Source organism: Symphalangus syndactylus, chromosome 12 (genome assembly GCF_028878055.3).
Source record: "Symphalangus syndactylus isolate Jambi chromosome 12, NHGRI_mSymSyn1-v2.1_pri, whole genome shotgun sequence".
Taxonomy (NCBI): Eukaryota; Metazoa; Chordata; class Mammalia; order Primates; family Hylobatidae; genus Symphalangus; species Symphalangus syndactylus.
In genome coordinates this window covers 58841685-58846960 of record NC_072441.2, presented here as the reverse complement: position 1 = coordinate 58846960, position 5276 = coordinate 58841685, and the positions used below count along the sequence as shown (strand labels likewise).

General features: G+C 38.3%; 2 pseudogenes; one reads left to right on the top strand and one right to left on the bottom strand.

The window, feature by feature from the left end:
- Nucleotides 1-916: 916 nt before the first annotated feature.
- On the bottom strand, nucleotides 917-2813 carry LOC134734833 (matrin-3-like; annotated as a pseudogene).
- A 32-nt stretch (nucleotides 2814-2845) lies between these two features.
- LOC134734832 (matrin-3-like) lies at nucleotides 2846-4870 on the top strand (annotated as a pseudogene).
- The last annotated feature ends 406 nt before the right edge of the window (nucleotides 4871-5276 follow it).

Below are 5276 nucleotides of genomic sequence, written 5' to 3'. Positions count from 1 at the left end.
GAGAAGCAATGGACCAGATTTAAATTTTGACAGATTAGCCAAAGATTTAAAAGAAAGATCCAGGAAATGAATAACAGTAAGGGGTTATAATAAACACACCACACATTCCTATGGTTGGCTGGAAGGCTGTGCTTTTGGGGGAGAAACTAGAGTGGGCCTCATCTATCCATACATTCCTGGCTAACTGGGAATGTGCCCAACTTCAGAAAAGATACAAGATGGCCAGCTAAAGTGAGAGTGAGACATACCTGTGAAACACCTTGAATGCATTATTTCAATGCACACACACACGACCACCAGTAAGGGTGGTAGCCTTTAGACTCAAGATGTATAAGCACAACTTTTGCCTAATGATGACATGAACACTAAGCTATATAAACACAGAAGTGATCCCTAGGGACTCAGACTTAAAAATTTAGATTTAAATTCCACAAATTGATTAGAAATATCTGTGAACAAATGTCATGAGATTGCTCAGATTTAATCCAGGCAAGGTGCTAAACAATAACAACAACAAAAAAAGAGCAACAAAACAACCTTTGGAAGAAAACTTAGAATTCACTAAAAATGTGGTATTTAAAATGACAATTTTTCAATGGAAAGTTAAGAGACAACAGAGTATATGACACACACACCAGTAAAATGCAGCCAATAGAAAGTGTTTGATATTAAAACTAGCAGACAAAGTTTTTAAAGCAGCTATTAAAAATACATTAAAAAAATGAAAACCATCTTCAAAGAATTTAAAAAAAATGATCACAATGATTCAACATAGACAGAATGCCCGTAAAGAAAATAAACATTAAGAGAAACAAATGGAAATTCTGGAGTTGAAAAGTAAAAAGACTAAAATAAAAGATTTTCTAGAGGTTTTCAATAGAAGATTTGAAATGGCAGAAGAAGGCATCCACATACTTTAAGATACAGAGATAGAAATCTGAAGAACATAAAGAATGTAATATATATTATCTTTTTTCAGTAAATCAATGCCTCTGTTTGGAATCCTCAGTACCAGTTTTTTATATTTCTCAGACAGGTCTGCCTTCACACATCTTCCCTGAAACTAAAGGGCTTTTTTCAAACAGTGGTCAAACATTGCCATTTCATCTTCTCTTGTCTCCATCTCAATAAAAGCCTGACTTTTCATCCTCATCAATATGTAATTCTTTATTTTCCCATAAGGCTCAGCAAGTTTGAGAACAGCACTATCAGAATAGCAAGAATGGGGCAAATTGCTGAGATGTATCACACGTCCAAGCTCTTGCCTTTGATCAAACTTCTGATCTGGCTTTCCTTCAGGTTTCTTTATTCTTTTATACTTCTGGGATAAATGAACTCTCACTGCCTTGCCTAATACTAACGCTGGTGTGGTTGTATAATAATCCACTGCAGCCTGAGCATCCTCTGTGGTTGCCATTTCAGTAAATGCCTCGTTAATTTTATTTAGAATCAGATGATTTGAAATGACACCAAATGGTTCTACCAGCTGTAATAGCTGGTATCTCAAGTTTTACCCTCTCTGAAAATCCATGTGAACAACTGCTAGTTTCCACTCTGCCATTTTGCATGTGTCTAGGTCTTTGCAGGTTTCCATTTCCAGCACCCAGATTTCCTCTTGGTCCAATTGCTGGTCCTCCAAGATGAAATGAGGGAGGTGGAGATCCCAGAATTCCTGGTGCTGTGTTTGAAGACTGCTGCAACATGAATGGATCACCCACTGTGTGTTCTGTATCATTGTCAGGATTCCATTCTGGGTAGATTTCAAGAAGAAGCTGGCATCGACGACTATGGCTTGCTCCATTGATATGTTGACTTAACTCCTCATTAGAATGAACTGGCAAATCACATATAGAGCATAGATGGGTATAACCCTTCGGTAAGAGTCCATGAAAGTCTTTAATATTGCTATTTGGAGGAGTGCCCCTGTTTTTCTCAAAGAGAGGTCTCTCTTGTAAGGGGTCAGGACCATGACCACATCCCATTCTCTCATACTCACTGTCAAATTTATGATAGTTATGCAAGGTCTCACCAAAAAAAGAATCATCCCTACACCTTTCTCCATCTTGTAATCTGTCATCTTCATAATCCATTCTGTAATAATAACCAGATTCTTGAGAATGACTTCCATGATCATAATGAAGCACCAGGTTGAGACTAGAACCAAGATCATCAAAACTCTCTCTTCTAAAGTACCTTTTTTTCTTCCAAATCATCCCTAGGTACTCTGTATGGTGGCTCCCATGCAGCAGATCTGTCATCTCTACCATAACTCAAGGTAGGGCCTTCTTCAGTTCTCCTCCTTTTAAGCTGTAGAAGGATTTGGGGCAAATTCTCAGGAGTCATCTTGTCCTCTGGATAACGACTCAGTTCATCTAAGTCTCTAGCAGACAGACCAAAACTGGCCAAAATGTTACTGGCCTGGTCTGCATCTCCACGGTGTTAAGAAGATAAAGGGAGTAGACCTCTACTTCCAATGTTAAATATAGACGGTAAATTATGGGAAGAAGTACTAGCAGAAGACCGTGCACTATGAGCTCCTTGTTGATTCAATGAAGAACTCGTTCCAAGATTCATTAAACTAGCAAGGTGTGCAGTACCCTGGTTCATCCTTCTAAGAGATGCTGACATACTTAAAGACTGGGTAACAGCAGCAGGAAGGCCTATACCTACGGCAGACAGGTCACACCCATGACCCTGTGAGTCCCTACTGAGAGATGACTGTTGGAATGACTTGGACATTGTAGAACTAGCTCTTGTCTATCTTATAGATTTAAAAAAAAATTTTTTTAAAGACGGCCAAAAAGAAAGTTCAAACTAGAAAGCTAGGTAAACTTTGCTTCAAAAAATGATATCGCCAAGAAAAAGGATCAATAACGACTGCAGAATCTTCTTCAAACTGAGAACCAGCAGTCAACTCTCTCCCAGCGAGCAGATCGCGGAGGCTCCCACAATCCCCCGCAGCAACGGCGCTGGTGAGAGGTGGCAGCAGTGGCTGCAGCCCAAGAACACTCCAAGTGACGGCAAAGAATCTCCAAGTGACAAGAAATCCAAGATGGTTCCCAGAAGACTGAAAGTTCAACCGAAGATAAAGAACAAGAAGTCCAGTGAAGATGATGAGAAAGACACAAAGGATGACCAGACAGAGCAGGAACCGAATATGCTTCTTGAATCTAAAGATGAGCTACTTGTAGTTGAAGAAGTAGCAGCAGCAGCACTGCTAGAAAGTGGCAGCTTAGTGGGAGACAAGACTGATCTTGCTAATTTAGGTGATGTGGCTTCTGATGGAGAAAAGGAACCTTCAGATACTGTGAAAAATGATGCAAATGCTTCAGCAGCAGCAAAGAAAAAGCTTAAAAAGCGTCGTTTCCCAGGGAGTATGGACGGTTTTGTCACTCTAGATGAGGTTGGTGATGAGAAAGATTTGGAACTTCAGAAACTTCGTAAATCGGGCATGGCATTTAAATCTGGTGACAGAAATGATGATGGTTTGGTTGAAATTAAAGTGGACGAGATTGAGGAACTTGATCAAGAAAATGAAGCAGCATTGGAAAATGGAAGTAAAAATGAGGAAAACGCAGAACCAGGTGCTGAATCTGCTGAGAATGCTGTTGATCCCAACAAAGATACAACTGAAAACGCAGATGGTCAAAGTGATGAGAACAAGGAGGACTATACAATCCCAGATGAGTGTAAAATTGGATCATATCAGCCCAATGTTCCTGTTGGTATAGACTATGTGATACCTAAAACAGGGTTTACTGTAAGCTGTGATCACTCTTTTATACAAATGAAGAAGTTGGAAAGAATACTCGTTGCATCCCCCTTCCTCATTATCAGAAATTAAAGAAATTTCTGAATAAATTGGCAGACAAATGCAGACAGAAGAAGGAAACTTAAGATGTGCAAGAAGATTTAATGATTTCAAAGAAAATAATGGTTCTTTGTTTTTAATGTTAACCTTTCTTAAATACAATACTGATAGAAGAAAACTATTGTACTCTTTTGTTTTAGTGGAGAAATAATAGATGTCTGTTCATGTGTGAAGTGTTATAGCAAAAAAAATACACATATGATTAAGTTAATGAATAGTTTTTGTTTTATCAGAATGGCAACAGACAAAAGTACTTTGTAGAGACCGACTTCCTAAGCTACTTAAGACAACTTGCACCACTAAGAAAAAAATGTAGAACCATTTGGAAAAATGAAATGTAGTAGTTCCGAGTTTCAAAGAAATGTCAACATTTTATTCCATTCAATAAATAACAAAACCAATAGTATTTTCATTACTTTCATCTGAAACATTCCATGTTTTAATCTGAGCTTTGCAGACTTTCATTTGGAGTTTGAACCTGTTTTGGTTGCATTTCATGTTTGGGGAACTTCATTAATGTGAGATTGGCAATTCAAATGCAGGTGCAGTTTTCTGTTAATGTTATTCTGTTGTTTAGGTAATAAGAAATATTAAGTAATTGGCTTTAGAATTTGTAATCTTTCCCCTGAGTTCCTGCTAGATTTTGTATTTTAGTAGTCAATGTATTTTCAGTGAAATGTAAAAATATTCCCGTTCTCTTTGACCAGTATTAATTTTTGAGATCTTATTGCTTGTCACTTGAATCCCATAATTGTCACACATCTCTAGTATAAGCAACATTTGATTTTTGAAGTGTGTAGACCCTCTCTTCATATTTTCATGATGTAATTTTACATTTCTGCATTTTAAAAACAGTTTGGCCATAATCCTAGATGCATGCTTCTAATTCATGTACCTGCACATGTGACCTTTGTGAACAGAAATTTACATGCATAATTTGTGTTTGCTTGTAACTTTCTCGTTATATACTGCTTACATCTGTGGATTCAAGTTACTGAAGTGAATACTAGTAAAAAGAAAACCTTAGGCCATCTTCACTGGTTATACATGTTTGGAATGTTAACCAAAAAAAAAAAAAAAAAGAAGATTATATATATTAAGAAAAATTAACAGTATTTCAGAAACCTGTGAGACAAAGAATCTAATTTTAAAAAGGGGCAAAGGATGGTTGGGAGCAGTGGCTCACGCCTGTAATCCCAGCACTTTGGGAGGCTGAGGTGGGAGGATCACGAGGTCAGGAGATCAGGCCATCCTGGCTAACACGGTGAAACCCCGTCTCTACTAAAACCACAAAAAATTAGCTGGGCACGATGGCGGGCGCCTGTAGTCCCAGCTACTCAGGAGGCTGAGGCAGGAGAATGGCGTGAACTGGGGAGGCAGAGCTTGCAGTGAGTCGAGATCGCCC